General features: G+C 43.1%; 1 protein-coding gene across 3 annotated transcripts in view; it reads right to left on the bottom strand.

Moving 5' to 3' along the window:
- LOC311241301 (ras-related protein Rap-1b) overlaps window positions 1-21,577 on the bottom strand; it is a 46,839-nt gene that overhangs the window by 24,851 nt on the left and 411 nt on the right. The gene's annotated exons all lie outside the window — the stretch shown is intronic.

Below are 21,577 nucleotides of genomic sequence, written 5' to 3'. Positions count from 1 at the left end.
CTAATCAAAGCAAAGCTGGTTCTGTTTCTGTATAGGAAGTAGGGCTGTGCGGAGACGTCATTATCTGTATCTGTATATGTATCTGTTCAACCAACAAAATTATTTGGATTTGGATTTGGATTTGGAATTGGTGTGGTTCATACCAGAATTATTATTATTATTATTTTTGTTTAGATTACTTTTCCTTTGGGCGGCCGGGTAGCGCAGTGGACTAAGTGTCTGTCTAACACCGCAGAGACACTGGTATCGAATCCAGCTGTCAGCGGTACCTCCGGCTTGGTCAGTCGTCATACTGACACAATTGGCAGTGTCAGCGGGTGGGAAGCCGGTGGGTGGTATCCTGGTCGTTGTAAACAGCGACTCCTACAGGTCGGTCAGGGCGCCTGCACAGCAAGGGAAGGAACTGGTGAAGGTAGTGTGATCCTCCCACGCGTTACATTTCACCAATGAGAGTCCTCGCTGTCAGGTGAAAAGATGCTGCTGGCTGTCTCCTATGTATCGGAGGAAGCATCTGATACACTTCAGGCCTCCCTAGACCGGCAAGTAGGGGGCAAATGCGTGTAACGACCAGGAAGGGGAGGGGGGAATTGGCATAACGACTAAATTGGGATGGGAGAAAAATACAGAAAATTAGGAGGAGAAAAAGTAGAAAAAAAAGAAGATAACTTTTCCTTTTTTTTTGCAACAATTATTGTACAATACAGGATCGGAACAGATGTAATAAAATTCACAAATGAAAATTAAATTAAAGGAAGTCGCGTTAAATTCAGCAAATGTATTTTTTTATTCAAATGATTATATATTGACATATAATTAATTATGAATATATATTTATACCTCCTCATACTGTACTTGTCATCTGTACTTGTGCTCTCTCTCTCTTTATTCTTATTTGTAACTAAACTAAGTTTTATGAACTGTCTGAAGTTGACCCCACATCATAAACTGAAATAAATATTTACAACAGTATTACATAATAGTAATAGTATACTTTTTTGCCTGTTTTATTATTATTTTACTATATAATCTTTTACGCAGCCTGTAGATGATTACGAGCCAAAGAACCACTTTTAGTGCTATTTAGCACCCTTGTTGTTAAGAGTGTAGAACAGCAGGCCTTTACACACTCCCCTCCTCTGCTAAACCAGGGGTGCTCTTTTTACACAGCCTGTAGATTAACACTTTCCGTGCCAGCCATGCGGTGCCCCGGAACCCCGTTGCGTGCCAACGCCCACTTCAATGATAGAGCTCTCATATTTGCGAACGCATAAACTATATCTTAAATTATGTGTATAATATGGCCGTCGCTTATCAATGACTTGTTTGCAGTCAACATTGTCGAAGCGGATTGTTTTTTAATCGGTTCATTTCCGTTTTATACCATTTTGAAAAACGCTTGTTTTATGAAAGTTCCAGAAAATTTCAGAAGATTCTGTGATAATCGCCCTTTACTGGAATATACTGGAATACACAAAAACGTTGTATTTATGTGTGTATGTGTGTGTCTGTGTGTGTGTGCGATCAGTAAATAAGATAATGGATTTTTCAGCCCGCTTCTATAGCGTGCATAAGTACACATATACTATCAATAATCTAGCGTTTATTTGAAAACGATTCATAAATAGGCCGAAAAATGACAACGTGTTTTGTGTATTCCAGTTGATAAGCGACGGCCATATTATACACATAGCCATAATTTAAGATATAGTTTATGCATTCGCAAATATGAGAGCTCTATCATTGAAGTGGGTGGTGGCACGCAACAGGGTTCCGGGGCACCGGACCCGTGGCACTCAACGTGTTAACATCCAAGGGCCCACATGTGGACGATTCGCGATGCCACTTTGCCGACCTCTAGTGGCTCGGTGTGCATTTCTTTTAATACAATATATAGATGGAATTAAAGCCCTATTTGTTGCCTGTCGATTGCCCTTTCAGGTGACAAAATCCGTTCAGCAGTTCTTGAGTTACATGCCGATATGTGAGGCGTGCCCCAAAGTAGGCAAAAGTACACATTACCACCCCCGACTCCCGGGGCTCTAGCTCCATCAATCATTTGGCGATCTCGAAAATCTTTGCACAGGGTTGTAGCCAATGAGTGTGGCTTTTCAATGATACCCCATGATATGATAATTGGGGATCTAATACGGTCTCTATTGATCGATTTATGATAAAGAAAAGCTAAGGCTTAAGTAGTTAAGAACCAATTTAAATTTAATAAGAGCTTCCTGGAGGGTAATAAAGAAAAGTAGTACGTTCTTAATGACCAATTGTACAGAGTCAGCAATACAATACACAACAGTATCATCTGCGTACAGATGGGCTTGACAACCATTCAGTGAAGACACAATATCATTAACATAAATAGTGAAGAGGACAGGACCTAGAATTGAACCCTGTGGCACACCTTTAGTTATTGATAATAAAAAAAAATGCATTGGACATAACAAGACTTTACACACTGATGTCTCCCTGACAGATACTCTTGGAACCAATCACATGCATTTCTATCCAAACCAATAGTAGCTAATCCTTTTAAGAGTACACACACATATAGAACACATACATAGAACAAGCAGCATGATGGTGGTTATAGGCTGCTTTCTAACAGGTCTTCAGCTAGTTTAGCTTCAGGCGAAACCAAAGTGAAACAACACATAACATTCTGTCCCTGGCAGATCTGCCTTTCATCCACTCACTGTGTCCAACACACAACAAGTCCTGTGGGTCCAGGAGACCAGAAACAAATAGGAGTAACAGCAGCATGCACAGGTACACACACACACACACACACACACACACACACACACACACACACACACACACACACACACACACACACACACACACACACACACACACACACACACACACACACACACACACACACACACACACACACACACGCACACACACACACACACTGTGACAGAGTGGGTCTGTCACTGACGCCGGGGCAGCACGCACGCACACATACACACAACATTCACTCATCATATACAATCATACATAATCAAACATGCATACATATTCATTAATCTAATCATACATGCATTTATACATATTACCATACATTCATATATCCATTCATACATATATTTATTTATGGTGGTGTGTTGTGTGGTGTATTTATTTATTGGGTTGTGTAAATGTATTTATTTATTGGGTTGTGAGGGTTGGTGTTGGAGGTTGTTTTTATATAATGTGTGTAGGAAATGGCAAATCAATTGATGTGTAGCACCTGTTTAGTAATGTTAATTAATTATTAAGGCTGTCAAATATATCGCGTTAATATCGCGTTAACTCCCGATTCTATTAATGCCACTAATTTTTTTAACTCAAGATTAACTAAATTTTTTTTTTTTTTTTTTTTTTACTAGACTTCACTCAGGTGTATTATTGATGCTCTCATTGATACTATGTTTGTTTCTGAAGTGTGTGTGTGTGTGTGTGTGTGTGTGTGTGTGTGTGTGTGTGTGTGTGTGTGTGTGTGTGTGTGTGTGTGTGTGTGTGTGTGTGTGTGTGTGTGTGTGTGTGAGATATAGAGAGAGAGGGGGGTGAGAGAGATGAGGAAGGGGCAAAAGAGAAAAAGAGCTGGGAGAGTGTGTGTGTGAGGGAGAGAGGGGGGTGTGTGATTAATCAGCCCTTGTGTGTGTGAATGTAACAAGTTCCTAACGTTTTCTTTCCCCTATTATTTCATGCACACTTTATTCATTGTTTTAAATTATTATTTTCTTTTAAGTTATTTTGTGCATCACTCTGTTTTGAATTTGATGCAAATTTGCAATGCATGAGGGTCATCCTTTTGTGTTAAATGGCTGCACAAAGCAAGCATTTGTTGACTCGCATGTTGATAAGAGTATTAAAACTTGGAACTTGAAAAAGATCTGTTTAAGGTAAAAAAAAATTTAAAATAAAAATGCGATTAATTTTGCGATTAATCGCGAGTTAACTATGGACAATCATGCGATTAATCGAGTTAAATATTTTAATCGTTTGACAGCACTATTAATTATGTGTGGCACCTGTGGAGGGGGGGAGTCCAGGTGTCATGAGGGCTGCGTGCCCAAGGTTTGGGGTTCTTGCTCTGCTCTGTTACAATGAAGGGAATGGTATCTACTGCGCATGGGCGTTTTCGCAACAACGGCTAGCGTGCTGACTACACGCTGTTGTCGACTCGTTTTTTTTGCGTATCTCCAAACGCAAACACAATTTTGCGTTTCAGCCGTATCCACAAAAAAACGCCAAAAAACGCGTTTCTGTGTAGATAGGACATGAAACGTTGTCAAAAACGTATAAGAAAACGCCAGGAATACACTAGTCTAACCATAGCCTTAGGCTGAGGTTACACCTTTCGTATCATATTCGTATTGTTTTCTTATACGTATCGCCGCGTATCGCCGCGACGTCATGCGCCTCGAGTCACACTTTCGTTTTTTTTTCGTTTTTGTCACCCGAGCATACTGTGATGTAGTACACTGCCAAAGCAGTAGGTGGCAGTAGGTGGCAAACATGAAGGCAATTTCAACCAATCAGAACTTGAACGTTTTGTCTGAACGAGGCGTGGTCAGACCGCAGCGGATCGCGTGTCGAATTCGGCTCTGAGCATGCGCGGGTGGTTAGTAGTTTACCTGCACAGATGTTGAGAGAGCGCATTCCCGCATTCCCGCCTCACGCATCCACAACACAACAACAACAACAACAACAACACAGCTGCTATGGCGGCGAAAGTTTCGACCCCGTTTACCTGGACCGAAGACGAGGTCGCACTGCTGCTTGAAGTGACGATGGAGTATAAAACCAACCATTTAGCCTTGAATGTTGATTGGGAGTCCGTGACTACAAAGTATGCAGATCTGTGCAAAAGGTTTTGCGATTCGATCCCGTCTGCAGAAGAGGCTACAGCGAGTGGGAGACAGTTTCCACACCCCCCTCAAGATATCACAAAAGGTATGTTGTAGATGGATTATGTGGGTAAATCGTTTTAATTGGCACCTTCTGTGATCAGCTCACAATATGAATATTATTACCTTTCCAATTCCAATGTACAGTGTAAAATGTGTGTGTGTCCCCTACCCACCCCACCCATCCAACCTCCTCCAATGTACAGTTTCTACGCCAAATGTATATACACTCCTTTTCTGGACACTTTTGTGCGCCGTAAGTGTTTTGTTTGTTTTGTGTCGGGCTTTTACAATGAAGGTAACTTAGGGAAGTGCCGTAAGAGTTTTGTTTGTCTGTTTATCAAATGAAGTTATTGTGGAACTCATTTGATATTCCAGGTAGTATAGTGTAATTTTTGTTATTTCGATTGTCACTTTTTGTAAACTAATGTCACCTCTGCACCGTGGATGGCCGGCAAATAAAACAACACCAAGATAATTTTTTCGACTACGCCATCATTTGTGTGAGTTTGGAGGGGAGAGGAGAAGGACCCCGTCAGTCTCCAAGCAACATTAGGATGGACACACACACACACACACACACACAAACACACACACACAGTCACACACACACACACACACACAGTCACACACACACACATGGTGCATAGTACCAAAGTGATTATTAGTTCCTGATTGTGGTTCAAAGAATGAAGTCACATGACCTGGCTACTAATTACTACAGCCCTGCATTAATACTCTATGTTTCTCTCTATATATATATATGTCTCTCTATTTCTCTTTCCCTCTATGTCTCAGTCTCTCTCTCTCTCCATAACTCTCTTCCCCTCCTCCCGTCATCTCTCTTGGAGGTAATAATTACCCAGCATGCCGAGGGGCGGAGACAGGAAGAGAGAGAGGTCATGTGACCTTACAGCTGGTGATGATGTCATAGCTCTGGAATCCACCTTGATACTATCTCTAGGGGTGCGTGTGTGTGTGTGTGTGTGTGTGTGTACACTATTAAGGTCACAGCTGATTGCAATTGCATTAGTCAGTCTCCAAGCAACATTAGGATGGACACACACACACACACAAAAATGAACAAAAAGCCTCAGTCAGACAGGCTCCACCTTTCTTCTGATTAGACAGATCAGCCAAGAGATCAGAGCTCTGATTGGCTGACTGACCCAGGCACGTGCACACATAGAGCCCAAAGGGCCCTTTTTATGGCAAGTTTATTTTTTTTATTTTTTACCGTTGCGATAAAAGTGTCTTTCAAGGATAAGTGAGCTCCTGCATTGATTATTATAGATCAATATTCAATATTTGATCACCAAAACCCCCCAAAAAGCCTAAAAAGGGTGCCCCCTGCCCAAAAAGGGACCCCAAGAATTGTCACACGCGCACAGGCCCAGTGCCCCTCTAAAGTCCTGTGCAGGTCCCTGGACTGACCCATGGTAGATGAGAGCCAATGGTGGTCAAGCTGGGGCCCGGGGCCATGCTGGGGACCACCGTGTGTGTGTGTGTGTGTGTGTGTGTGTGTGTGTGTGTGTGTGTGTGTGTGTACACACTATTAAGTAGGGATGCACCGATATGAAAATTGGCCGCCGATACCGATTGTTCAACTAACACTATCGGCCGATACCGATACCGATATTTGTATATTTGTATATAAGTATTTGTAATTTTTTTTTTTTTTTTTTTTTTAATCTTTTTTTTAATGAAACTACTGTATATTTGTATGTGTATGTTTGTATTTGTAGGCCTCTTTACTTACTTAAAAAAAGGAAACATCAAGAAATATGTTTATGGTATCACTATCTCTCTCCCAGTATCGTCTTGCGGCCTGCAGAGGGATACTATTTTCTCAACCAGAGCTTTCAACCAATGCAATGGAACCATTCTTGCGGCCTGCAGCGGGATACTATTCTCTCAACCAGAGCTTTCAACCAATGCAATGGAACCATTTTGATTGACAGTCGATTCGGCCAATTACGCCACACCGCTAGCACCCACCTCCTGCTGTCCTTACCACCAATCGGCAAGCGTTTATTCATTTTTCTACTTTCGGGCATGCCGCCATTGTTCTGTTTGCGAGAGCAGAACACACTTAACGTAGCTACGTTAGCTGCCCGGCCCGCCGACCGGCGCTCCACAGCATGCAAATGAGACATTGTAGTGATTGTTAATGGTACATAATTCACCCACGGAACTATTGTTAGGAACAAGAGTTCCGCCCGGACATTATAGGAGGTGGCACTACCTGCCACCACGAGTCAGTCGTCTGCACGCAACGTAGCCGTAGCATGTTGTATGTGTGTACCAAATAAATGCTGTTCGCTCTAACTCGAGCTACCGTCTCCGACTCCCATCTCTCGGCACTACAACATAATGATTTTACTGCAACAAATGTTATAATAAAACAAAGCCTTTCTATACATTTGTCTGGTTGAAAACTTTATTAACAGATTGCAGAATGTGTAGTTGGGTACGGAATGAGCAACGGAATGGAACCGAGCTATGAACGGACTAACGGAGTAATGCCTTGTTTACTGCTATCTTCGGGTAAATAATATGCTTGTTATTGAACGTGTAACACTAACTATATAACGTTAATGCCACAAAACGAATGTTTGTGTCATTTTAACAGCAGATACTTTCTTAAATGCCATCTTCCCGAGAGAGGGTGTTGACGGGGAATTGTGTTATTAATAGTAGGGGTGCACCGATATGAAAATTGGCCACCGATACCGATACCGATTGTTCAACTAACACAATCGGCCGATACCGATACCGATACCGATAATTGTGGCAAAAAATAAGTATTTTAAATTTTTTTAAATTTTTTTTTAATTTTTTTTTAAATTTTTTTTTAATTTTTTTAATGAAACTACTGTATATTTGTATGTGTGTTTGTATTTGTAGGCCTCTTTACTTACTTAAAAAAGGAAACATCAAGAAATATGTTTATGGTATCACTGATCCCTCTCCCAGTATCGTCTGGCGGCCTGCAGAGGGATACTATTTTCTCAACCAGAGCTTTCAACCAATGCAATGGAACCATTCTGGCGGCCTGCAGCGGGATACTATTCTCTCAACCAGAGCTTTCAACCAATGCAATGGAACCATTTTGATTGACAGTCGATTCGGCCAATTACGCCACACCGCTAGCACCCACCTCCTGCTTACCACCAAGCGTTTATTCATTTTTCTACTTCGGGGCATGCCGCCATTGATGATGCGAGTCAAACTTAGAACCACAACAAGCTAATACGTTAGCTGCCCGGCAGTGCCCGCCGACCAGCGCGCTCCACAGGATGGCCAAACGAGACACAATGATTTTACTGCAACACATTTTATAATAAAACAAAGCCTTTCTATACATTTGTCTGGTTGAAAACTTTATTAACAGATTGCAGAATGTGTAGTTGGGTACGGAATGAGCAACGGAATGTAACCGAGCTATGCACGGCTTGCTTGCTATCTTCGGGTAAATACTATGCTGATGTAATTGAACGTGTAACTAACTATAATAACGTTAATGCCACAAAACGAATGTTTGTGTCATTTTAACAGCAGATACTTTCTTAAATGCCATCCTCCCGACAGAGCGGTGTTGATGGGGAGCTCTGATGGATTCGCTTGGTTGTGTTATTAACATTGAACAGCTAACCGAAAGCTAGGGTTAACTATTGTTAAAGGTTTAGCCATAACGTTACCTTGGCTAAAGTTGGGGCTATTCATAATGCAGCAATAATGGCTGCAGACCTGCAAGCAAAGTACAGCAAGTTGGCAAAGGAGTATTCCAACGCAAATCACATTTTCACCAGTAACGTTAGTCTTGCATCTAATGAACGGACTCGGAGTAATGCCTTGCTGCTATGGGTAATAATAATATGCTGATGTTATTGTCCGTGTAACACTAACTATATAACGTTAATGCCACAAAACGAATGCCTTGTTAATCATAAGTAGTTACTTTGATGCAGTAGCTTGTGTGTGTGTGTGGGGGACGGCGGGCGTTGTGCAGGTAGGTCGCGAGTGAATTTTTTTTTTTGGCCTTTTGACGCTACACAAATTGATGGGTATTTATCGGCGACTGCTATCGGCACATTTGAGCTTATCGGCCGATAGGCCGATAGCAGTCAACAAGGCACTTATCGGCCGATACCGATACCCGACCGATATATGGTTGCACCCCTACTATTAAGGTCACAGCTGATTGCAATTGCATTAGTCAGACAAGCAGCATTACACACACAGTCACACACACACACACACACACCTACACACAGGGTGGTCCCCAGAGAAGAGAAGAGAAGAGAAGAGAAGAGAAGAGAAGAGAAGAGAAGAGAAGAGAAGAGAAGAGAAGAGAAGAGAAGAGAAGAGAAGAGAAGAGAAGAGAAGAGAAGAGAAGAGAAGTATAGTCACTCAGTCAGACAGGCTACACTTTTTTTTCTGATTAGACAAATCAGCCAAGGGACCATAGCTCTGATCACAGATCCTGAATTTCCCCAAGGGGATTAATAAAGTATCTATCTATCTATTGGCTGACTGACCCATGATAGATGAGAGCCAATGGTGGTCAAGCTCTAATACGGCGTGTCACACTCAGCTCACATTCAGGCGTGTCACTTCCTCTTCTCCGTTAACACTCCGCTAGCTGCTAGACAGCTAGCTTTAGCCTCCGACCAGTTTATCTGTTTCCGCTTCACACCTCTCTCTCTCTCTCTCTCTCTCTCTCTCTCTCTCTCTCTCTCTCTCTTCATCTTTCGTCTCTTTCTTGTCTGACAGATGGACGGACACATGGAGGGATAGACTGACAGACTGTTAACAGAGAGGTCTAGTTGCTCCTCTGTTTAACACAAAGCAAGGCATCTCTCCTTGGCTACAGATCTGCTTGACAGCTACACCAGGATATAATATGACAAGGATAGGCAGAGGGAGAGAGGCAGAGACAGACACAGAGAGAGAGAGAGAGAGAGAGAGAGAGAGAGAGAGAGAGAGAGAGAGAGAGAGAGAGAGAGAGAGAGAGAGAGAGAGAGAGAGAGAGAGAGAGAGGGAGAGAGAGAGAGGGAGAGAGGCAGAGACAGACACAGAGAGAGAGAGAGAGAGAGAGAGAGAGAGAGAGAGAGAGAGAGAGAGAGAGAGAGAGAGAGAGAGAGAGAGAGAGAGAGAGAGACAGAGAGAGAGAGAGAGAAACAAAGGTAGAGATACTGTAGACACGCACACAGACAGAGAGAGAGTGGCAGAGAATAGAATAGAATAGAATAGAAGTACTTTATTGGTCCCAAGGGAAATTTAGCACTACAGATTGCTCACAGTAAACATTTAGGTAGTCAAAAATCGAAAATCACAAATAAGAATAAAATACAGTCAGGGATATATATTCTGAGATATGTATATAAAGAAAGAGAGAAAGACACAGAGAGACAGACAGAGATAGAGTATGTACATGTGTATGGAGTAGTCAATATCAGCTCTACAATCAACCACAGCTTCTGAGACGTTGAGGGTCGAGTGCCTTTCTCAGCAGGCTTTTCAGCAGCGAGTTTATTTATTTAATTTATAAATGTTTTATCCAGGGACAGTGCACAATCATTAATCAACATCTTCAGTTTTCACATCAATGTAAATGTGCCAGAATTAGCTAATGAGCTAGTTTTCATCTGTAGTCCCTGCCTAACATGCACGTCTTTATGGTGTGTATGTATGTGTATGTATGTGTATGTGTATGTGTATGTGTATGTGTATGTGTATGTGTATGTGTACGTGTATGTGTATGTGTATATGTACGTGTATATGTGTATTTGTATGTGTGTACACATACCAGTCATAACAGAACGAGTTTGTGCAGCGCGTGGCGTCGTCACGGTAACGTGAAGCAACATGACAAACACACTGATTACTGACACACACACACACACAACCTGTGGCATTTGGCAATATTATCACCAAGGCTACCTCGCGTCTCGTTAGCAAAGCTAAGAGGCTGAGTGAGTGTCTGTGTGCATGTGTGTGTTTATGTGCGCATGTGTGTGTGCGTGCATGCGTGTGTGTGTGTATTTGTGCGTGTGCATGTGTATGTGTGTGTGTGTGTGTGGTCAGTAACTATGAGGTCATCAGAAGGTCTCAGACCTGTACTTCATCTATCAGACACATTAAACGACTGCTTCTTAGCGCGTGGTCGGGGACCTACAGAGGGCCAAGAACATGTTATTTTCCTATTTTTTCACTATTATTTAATTAAATAGAATTATGGACCCCTGGCCCTGTTTCTGACTTACCGCTAGGCCTGCCACGATAACACATTTTGCTGGGCGATTAATTGCCCCCGAAAATATCGCGATAAGCGATATTATTGCGACCGGTTAGAGAATTTTTTTTTGAGAAATTTATTTCCCAAAACTTTTATTTTGAAGCCCACCGCTCCGTCTTTTCCGGTGTTTTAGACTTTTATTTTGAAGCCCACCGACCGGACCGGAAGTATTGTTGTGATTTTCCTAGCAGAAGCCGACAACTTGTCTCGTCCGGTTCTGTGTTTTTGAGCTAATGATAAAACAAATATTGAGATTGTTGGTGAACAACTAACTTTAGGTTAGTTTTAACGTTAGCTACTAACGTTAGATGCAGCTACTACAGGCAATCAACGATGAGGAGGAAGCGTCAAAGCAGTATATAATAGAATAGCTGTGGTGCGTAGGCACTGCAGCACGACTCGAAACTACCTACTACGTTATAATAAATGAATTCATGTTTAACTTGTCCCCATGTCCAGTCCTTTGACTAGCCCCACCCGTTCATTGTAAACAATGATGCATGTAATTGTATTAACGTTATTCTGTGTTGTAGCTATGCTATACGTTGTATTTCGTTTGTTAGCTATTTAGCTAATGTTGTTAGCATTGAATGAGAATCAACACTCGATCTTTCATCTTTATTTAGCAGTCCAGTTTCTCCGGGCAGTAGCGAGTAACTACTTGGGTCTAAAAATAGCTAACGTTACACTATAAATAACGCTACTTGGTTAAAAGGAGCAACACTATTGAGAAATGTAGTTAAGCTATGTGGCGTTGCCCCACGGAGCTCCTGTGCTGTGCTCTGTAGTAAAGCCAGCGGCCCGCCTCCCAACACGGACAGTGACTGACAAGGGGCACTGGTTCCGCCTCATTAAAACAAACGCGCAAATAGCAATTAATCGCGCCCGTCAAAATCATTGCATTAATTTTAATTATCGCGGCAATTAATCGATTTATTGCTTATCGCGGCAGGCCTACTTACCGCTGATGATGATAATAATAATAATAATAATAATAATAATAATAATAATAATAATAATAATAATAATAATAATAATAATAATAATAATAATAATAATAATAATAATAATAATAATAATAATAATAATAATAATAGATTCCATTTGTAGATTTGTGGGGCAAATCTCAAAGCGCTACAGTTAAAAGAACTTAAAAACTAGCGAGAATAAAGGAAAGAAAGAATATAAAAATAGGCAAGACTAAAACATAGAATAACATAGAGAAACATATAATAAATAAAACTGATAAAAGAAATTGGTAAAAGAACATAAAATGTGTGGAGTAAAACATTTGATAAAAAGTCAGAAGGCTCTACTAGTAAAAAGGTGAGTTTTGAGGCCTTTCTTAAAAGCATCCACAGTCTGTGGTGCTCTCAGGTGGTCAGGGAGAGAATTCCACAGACTGGGAGCGGAAGAGCAAAAAGCCCGATCTCCCAAAGATTTGTCCTTGGGCGCTGGAGGAGGTTTGCCTGGCCAGAGCGGAGATGTCGAGAGGAGGAGTGAGGGGTGATGAGTTCTTTGAGGTATAGGGGGGTGTTTCCGTAGAGGCATTTGTGGGTGAGCAGGGAGACTTTGAACTCAAGCCTGAGTGAGACAGGGAGCCAGTGAAGGGACTTGAATGAATGATGAGTGAATGATGTTGATTAGTAGGAATGTGACCAAGTTCACTTCTTCATGGTGGGTTAGTGGGTAGACAGACAGACAGACAGACAGACAGACAGACAGACAGACAGACAGACAGACAGACAGACAGACAGACAGACAGACAGACAGACAGACAGACACAGACAGACAGACAGACAGACAGACAGACAGACAGACAGACAGACAGACAGACAGACAGACAGACAGACAGACAGACAGACAGACAGACAGACAGAGACAGACAGACAGACAGACAGACATTATTCTAATGTTCAAATGAATCAGATAGATATAGATAGATAGATAGATAGATAGATAGATAGATAGATAGATAGATAGATAGATAGATAGATAGATAGATAGATAGATAGATAGATAGATAGATAGATAGATAGATAGATAGATAGATAGATAGCAGTGTTTACATCCAAATGTAAAGATAATTTCAAGTGAACTTTTGCAATGTTGTAAAAATAGAATGTGAACTAGGTTTGTTTCCATTAGTTGGGTTTAGGTGAATAAACTTTGTACCAGAACACGGAACATAGCAACATCAGATGAAACTAAGCTTGTCTGTCTAGAATTGACTACTATTGAGCAGGTTTTTTCGTGTCAGCTCACATACGACCATATTTCTTGCTTTCTGAAGCAACATTCAGACAGAAGCACAGGCCAACATCCTGATGCACGAACCAACGTGTTTCATAAGAGTGACTGGGAGCAGTTGTAACAGGGGTGATGTAATGTTCATATTATTAGGCTACACTAAGGTATTATGCCATGAGATATAGGATAGACATGACATGTTACATCCCTGTAGTTTATATGGCTATAACAATATTATAATCAACATATTACATTTATATGACTATAACAATATTATAATCAACATATTACATTACATGCATACATTTGACAGTTCTGGGGAAGTTGTAATGGAGATAATTAGCAGCCTTTTGCTGCATCATTTCAGAAAGTTTAAACCCAGTTGAGTTTTTGTGCAACGGAATTGGAACAAATAACTGACCAGCCATAGAATCCTTTATCCTTTATAAAGTTATATCAGTGGTTCTCAAACTACAGGTTGCGACCCAAATTGGGGTCGCGGGTAGGTGACAGTGGCATGTTGGCAAGTAAAATAAATAAAATAAAGATTTTTTTTATATCCTGGCTAAATATGCCTCGTTTTATAAATGTGTATTGATGACATAGTGCTGTAATTACATTTTCTAATAAATATGCATGATCAAGTTCAACAACGTGTGCTTTTATTTTGATATTCCTTAATTCCACGTTGAAATTACGCGATGTGGGGTCCCCAAAAGAATTCCTAAATAGAATGGGGTCACGGTATGAAAAGGTTTGAGAACTCCTGCTGCTCCACATCATTATTTATTGGACAACTTCATTTCCATCGCCTATTTAGAACGTAAACTCAACATGTCCAAAATCCACCTCAAGCCAGTGTGAAAACCTTTTTGTGAAATTTTGAAAGTTTTGTCGAATTGTGTCAGTTTTTCTAATCCAGCTTCTGATGCGATACTTCAAAATGTATTTGGAAGGGAACAGTACTAACCACTGTGAAGCCAGGACCTTCTAGCTGTGAGGCAACAGTACTAACCACTGTGAAGCCAGGACCTTCTAGCTGTGAGGCAACAGTACTAACCACTGTGAACCCAGGGCCTTCTAACTGTGAACCCAGGGCCTTCTAACTGTGAACACAGGACCTTCTAACTGTGAACCCAGGACCTTCTAACTGTGAACCCTTCTAACTGTGAACCCAGGGCCTTCTAACTGTGAACCCAGGACCTTCTAACTGTGAACCCTTCTAACTGTGAACCCAGGGCCTTCTAACTGTGAACCCAGGGCCTTCTAACTGTGAACACAGGACCTTCTAACTGTGAACCCAGGACCTTCTAACTGTGAACCCAGGACCTTCTAACTGTGAACCCAGGACCTTCTAACTGTGAACCCAGGGCCTTCTAACTGTGAACCCAGGGCCTTCTAACTGTGAACCCAGGGCCTTCTAACTGTGAACACAGGACCTTCTAACTGTGAACCCAGGACCTTCTAACTGTGAACCCAGGACCTTCTAACTGTGAACACAGGACCTTCTAACTGTGAACCCAGGACCTTCTAACTGTGAACCCAGGACCTTCTAACTGTGAACCCAGGACCTACTAACTGTGAACCCAGGGCCTTCTAACTGTGAACCCAGGGCCTTCTAACTGTGAACCCAGGGCCTTCTAACTGTGAACCCAGGACCTTCTAACTGTGAACCCAGGGCCTTCTAACTGTGAACCCAGGACCTTCTAACTGTGAACCCAGGGCCTTCTAACTGTGAACCCAGGACCTTCTAACTGTGAACCCAGGGCCTTCTAACTGTGAACCCAGGGCCTTCTAACTGTGAGGCAACAGTGCTAACCACTGTGAACCCAGGGCCTACTAACTGTGAACCCAGGACCTTCTAACTGTGAACCCAGGGCCTTCTAACTGTGAACCCAGGGCCTTCTAACTGTGAACCCAGGGCCTTCTAACTGTGAGGCAACAGTGCTAACCACTGTGAACCCAGGGCCTACTAACTGTGAACCCAGGACCTTCTAACTGTGAACCCAGGACCTTCTAACTGTGAACCCAGGGCCTTCTATCTGTGAGGCAACAGTGCTAACCACTGTGAACCCAGGGCCTTCTATCTGTGAGGCAACAGTGCTAACCACTGTGAACCCAGGGCCTTCTAACTGTGAGGCAACAGTGCTAACCACTGTGAACCCAGGGCCTTCTGACTGTGAGGCAACAGTGCTAACCACTGTGAACCCAGGGCCTTCTAAGGCGCTTGTTACACTGACTGTTTTTGTGCTCGTTTTTATACGTTTTTGAATACGTTTGCTGTCCCTTTTACACAGAAATGCGTTTTTGGCGGATACGTTGTGGTCCTACTGAAACCGCTAAATTGTGTTTTCCGTTTTGGAGTAGCGCCAAAACTCGCCGACAACAGTCGTGTAATTTGCACGGAGCCGTTGTTGCGAAAACGCCCATGCGCAGTAGATACCACCTGCGTGCCCTTCCGGTGACAACAGAGTGTGTGTGTGTGTTTGGGACAGAGCTGTCCCAAATAGCTGCAGCTACCATGTGTTGTCAAGTTATTGTTATAAGGACCCCAGTCCAAGCTACAACAGTCTGCATTCCCTTAACAATTGTTTGTATTGAGCCGTATTGTATTGTACCCATTATGCAATATGTTAAATAAAGTTTACATCCATTCATTCTGCTAGCATAACCGATTGCATGAGCACTGTCACTGGCTAACATGAGCTAGCATTAGCTATCAGACCCTGTTAGCTCAAAGCTCCTCTTTCAACTTAACAAGCATTAAACAAAATGGCCCAGTCATCTATTCACCTTTGTTTAACACTTTCTATGCCGGGAAACGTCTTTAGACGTCATTCCCGGCCATGCTCAAGTTGCCGGAGGACGCTTTACGTCGTCCTTATATCAATATTTCAAAAATCTGCAATCGGATTCATATGTCCCCTCCGCTGGCCTGAGATCCACCAGCAGGACCCACTGAGCTCTCTGGCGGTTCAGGAGCGCCATCTGGTGGCCGATCGGCGCAATCGCTTAACAGGATGTGCCATAGAGGTTGTGCTAGACGTCCGTAGTACTTCCGGGCACTCGCTATAGGTCCCGGGACTCTGGCTCGTCACGCTACACAGTGATCGATTGCCAATAACTCGATAAACAACATGATTTGGACGTATATACCATTATACAAGCTGGAGATGGACCGGGTAAATTTACATCCCATAATGATAAGATTTCAACTCTACGATGATCGCCCAACGGCGCGCGGAGACTGGGGTGAGTTTCAGCGTGTAACGTTACCGTCTTCGATACTAACTGCTATTATCAACATTTGACCCACATTAGATGATTGGTATAACGCTGCCCACGGAATTATAAACGCCCCCTAGCCCATCCGGTCAACATCAGATGACGTGTAGTAACTTCTAGAAGTACGTCTAGTTGGAATTTTTTATATCGCGCTGATTGCCATAAAACTGTATTGCATCATCAATATAATGCATTTGGGGCTATAGATCACGTTCTGGAGAAAGCTGCAGAAAGAGATGAAAACATACTTATACATTAGACCATACTTTACTATGAATATGTGAATGAAAAAGTTTAACGTTGCTACACAATGAACAATACATATAGGACTTTGAATGGGCCCTAATAATGGCAATGTAGCAAGAGAATTTAAAAAGTTATAGCCATGCAAAGAAGGGGTACTTCTCCATAGACAAATAGAGCCGGCAACCTATGGTATATCATGAATTTAACCCAAGGCAACCAAAGTGTTAATACACACAGCGTTGTCTCTAATGTTATCTAGCTACTGATAGCTCCCGATATCATCAGTTTGGTGCTGGCTAACTAGCGTGAGCTAACGTTAGCTTCTAGCCACAATGCTATACTGTTATAATGGCATATTCCATCCACGTTAGCATGCAGCTAACAATGTAGCTAACAACGTCACCGATCTTTTTTGAGACTAAACTATCCGCTCTTGGTGGTCACTTGTGTTGATGTTAGTTTTGTTTCTCAACAAATGAGAGGCAGAACACCAGTGAATGTATCCGTTTTGTTTATTGCACTTTTATTGCACTTTGCTGAAAAAGAAGTGCTGCATTGGGTAAATAGGCAAAAGATGGCGGCGCCCGCCTTGTTGACATTTTCTTTGCAGGAAGTGTATTGGCACATTCAAGTTCTGATTGGTTGAAAATTGCCTTCATGTTCGCCACCTACTGCCACCTACTGCTTTGGCAGTGTACTACATCACTGTGCTCAGGTGACAAAAACGAAAGTGTGACTGGCCAACCGCTACGTTGCGGCGAAACTCATCTGACAATGAAACGAAAATTAAACGAAAGTCTAACCGCAGCCTAACTGTGAGGCAACAGTGCTAACCACTGCAACATTGTGCCTCAACGAGCCAATGTGCTGGTCAGTAGAACCTGTCACAGAAACAGTGCTTGTAGAACCTGTCACAGAAACAGTGCTTGTAGAACCTGTCACAGAAACAGTGCTTGTAGATCATCTATAACCGTGTTACTCAGTTATATCCACCAAATTTGATTCTTCAGATGCAGAAATTATCACTATGATCATGGGTCTAATGGATCTGTTAGAACTTACACACACACACACACACACACACACACACACACACACACACACACACACACACACACACACACACACAGAATCATGAACATGTCGAGTCTTTATGAGGTGAAAGTACAAAGACCTGAGTCAATTAGCTGCTCCATAAAACAAACAGGAAACGACTGTGTATGTGTGTGTGTGTGTGAGAGAGAGAGAGAGAGAGAGAGAGAGAGAGAGAGAGAGAGAGAGAGAGAGAGAGAGACAGAAAGAGAGGAGAGAGAGAGAGAGACAGAGAGAGAGAGAGAGAAGGAAGTAGATTGAGCTGCCACAGGTAATAGGAAGCAGAGCGTGGCAGTAGGAGTCCAAACTCGTGTCTGAAACGCCCCGCAGTACGGAGGTTTAGTATCTTAACTTTATGATGGTTTAGTAGCAGTACAGTCTTTTCAATACAGAGGTTCAGTAATCTTAACTTCATGATGGTTTAGAAGCAGTACAGTCTTTTCAGTACAGAGGTTTCGTATTCTTAACTGTATGATGATTTAGAAGCAGTACAGTCTTTTCAGTACAGAGGTATTCAGTCTTTTTGATGGTTGAGTAGGCATGCTTAAGGAACCTCTTCAGTATTCTTAACATCACCAGATGTCTACTATTCTTCCAGGTTTTTATTGAGTAAGGTTTGAAACAGTTTGCAGACCTCTAGTGTTTAGGGGTGGGGGAAAGCTGATGGGTGGGGATCGGACGTTGTGGACAGCGACTCCTACAGGTCGGTTGGTGCGTCTGCGCAGGCAGAATCAGGAAGCGACGGGGGCGGCGTGTCCCTCCACGCAGACCCCCGACGCTGAGAGATCGCGCTGTGCAGGTGAAAAGATGCAACGGCTGCTTCCTCGAGTACCGGAGGGGGACACGTGATGCAAGGCTTCGTCCACATTGCAGCCGGCTTGTGGGAGGCATGGCCAAACAACGTTCGAGACAGGGGAGGGTAGAATTGGACGATACGAAATTGGGATGGGAGAAAAAATAGAAAATGGGAGAAAAAGTAGATAAAAAAAATAGTAATATGTTGTGAGCATGGTTCCCACATGACAAGAGTACTAGTATGTTTTATTGAGCATGGCTCCCACATGACAAGAGTACTAGTATGTTTTATTGAGCCATGGCTCCCACATGACAAGAGTACTAGTATGTTTTAATGAGCCATGGCTCCCACATGACAAGAGTACTAGTATGTTTTAATGAGCATGGCTCCCCACATGACAAAGAGTACTAGTATGTTTTAATGAGCCATGGCTCCCACATGACAAAAGTACTGAGTATGTTTGAGCCTGGCTCCCACATGACAAGAGTACTACTTACTAGTATGTTTTAATGAGCCTCGCTCTTGTTGGTGAGAGGACTACTGTCAGTGTCAGCGTGTTGTCAGATTGAGACAGTTCCTGAACATAATTAGTCTCAAATACTTCTGTAACAAGCAGCACGTCAACTGTATCTCTCGGTCTAGTAGTCTATGATAGAGGAAGACACGCACACACACACACCACCCCGACTCACTCAGGCCCGAACTAGGCGGGGCCCGTCAATACAACTAGTGTCACAGAGAGAGAGAGAGAGAGAGATTTTCGAACGCCCAACAGATACGTGACAACGACAGGAAAAGAAAGCGGTGCCTTGTTTTCCAACACTAGACACACTAAAGAAAGACAGGGAGGCAGAGAGAGAGACAGAGAGAGAGAGAGAGAGAGAGAGAGAGAGAGAGAGAGAGAGAGAGAGAGAGGAGAGAGAGAGAGAGTACCACCGCTAAACGCAGAAAACTCCGCAATCAATCGACCAACTTTTTCATCTCTTGCCACATAACTAACTTCCAGAGCGACAGACAGGCAGGGAGGTACCAGCCCCCCCGGTACCCCTTTAAAATAACCCCAGGAGAGAGAGAGAGAGAGAGAGAGAGAGAGGAGAGAGAGAGAGAGAGAGAGAGGAGAGAGAGAGAGAGAGAGAGAGAGAGAGGGGGAGAGGGGGAGAAAGAGAGAGAAGAGATGTAGTCCCACCCCGCCATGTTCCTCGGCTGTAAGATCGTCTCTCTGCTTCCGCAAGCAAACCGAGCTGCTGTATGTCCGCCCGTCTCTCTCTCTCTCTCTCTCTCTCTCTCTCTCTCTCTCTCTCTCTCTCTCTCTGCGAGAGCCGCTCCCTCTTTCTTGCTTTGCTGGCTGGCTGACAGACTATCGCTTTTATCCCTCTCTCTCTCTCCCTCTCTCTCTCTCTCTCTCCCTCTCTCTCTCATCCTCTCTCTCTCTCTCTCTCTCTCTCAGGGTGAGGTTTCAGACTTTCTCATTATGACGTTGCAGCCTCGCTTTCAGCCTAATCACAGCCCACCTCTCCTCCCCCCTATATACAGTACAGCCTGATATTCTATTCTGTTGGGTCTATTCTATTATTTTCTATTCTAAAACTAAAACAACATGCCATGGTGTCATAGACTAAGCAAGTATAGACATATGAAACAATGTTGACTTTAGTCACAGACTTAAGATGTTTATAATATGTATATATCAGTTTATACATTCTACTTGTTAGAGAGGAGAGGAGGAGATATGGAGAAGAGAGGAGAGAAGGACAGAAGGAGAGGAGAGAAGGACAGGAGATGAGAGGAGGAGAGAAGGACAGAGGAGAAGATGAGGAGGAGAAAGGACAGAGAGAAGATGAGAGGAGAGAAGGACAGGAGATGAGAGGAGGAGAGAAGGACAGATGAGAAGATGAGAGGAGAGAAGGACAGAAGAGAAGATGAGAGGAGAGAAGGACAGAAGAGAGGAGAGGAGGAGAGAAGGACAGAGGAGAAGATGAGAGGAGAGAAGGACAGAAGAGAGGAGAGGAAGGAGAGAAGGACAGAGGAGAAGATGAGAGGAGAGAAGACAGAAGAGAAGATGAGAGGAGAGAAGGACAGAAGAGAGGAGAGAAGGACAGAAGAGAGGAGAGGAGGAGAGAAGGACAGAGGAGAGATGAGAAGAGAGAAGGACAGAAGAGAAGATGAGAGGAGAGAAGGACAGAAGAGAGAGGAGAGAAGGACAGAAGAGAGGAGAGGAGGAGAGAAGGACAGAGGAGAAGATGAGAGGAGAGAAGGACAGAAGAGAAGATGAAGAGGAGAGAAGGACAGAAGAGAGGAGAGAGAAGGAGAGGAATGGACAGAGGAGAAGATGAGAGGAGGAGAAGGACAGAAGAGAGGAGAAGAAGGACAGAAGAGAGGAGAGAAGGACAGGAGATGAGAGGGAGAGAAGGACAGAAGATGAGAGGAGAGAAGGACAGAGGAGAAGATGAGAGGAGAGAAAGGACAGAAGAGAAGATGAGAGGAGAGAAGGACAGAAGAGAGGAGAGAAGGACAGACAGAGAGGAGAGGAGGAGAGAAGGACAGAGGAGAAGATGAGAGGAGAGAAGGACAGAGAGAGGAGAGGGAGGAGAGACAGGACAGAGGAGAAGATGAGAGGAGAGAAGGACAGAAGATGAGAGGAGAGAAGGACAGAGAGAGAGAGAGAAGGACAGAAGAGAGGAGAGGAGGAGAGAAGGACAGAGG

This window comes from Notolepis coatsorum (assembly GCF_963971535.1).
Source record: "Notolepis coatsorum genome assembly, chromosome: 15".
Taxonomy (NCBI): Eukaryota; Metazoa; Chordata; class Actinopteri; order Aulopiformes; family Paralepididae; genus Notolepis; species Notolepis coatsorum.
The sequence above is the reverse complement of the archived record's forward strand: the minus strand, read 5'-3'. Positions and strand labels throughout refer to the sequence as shown.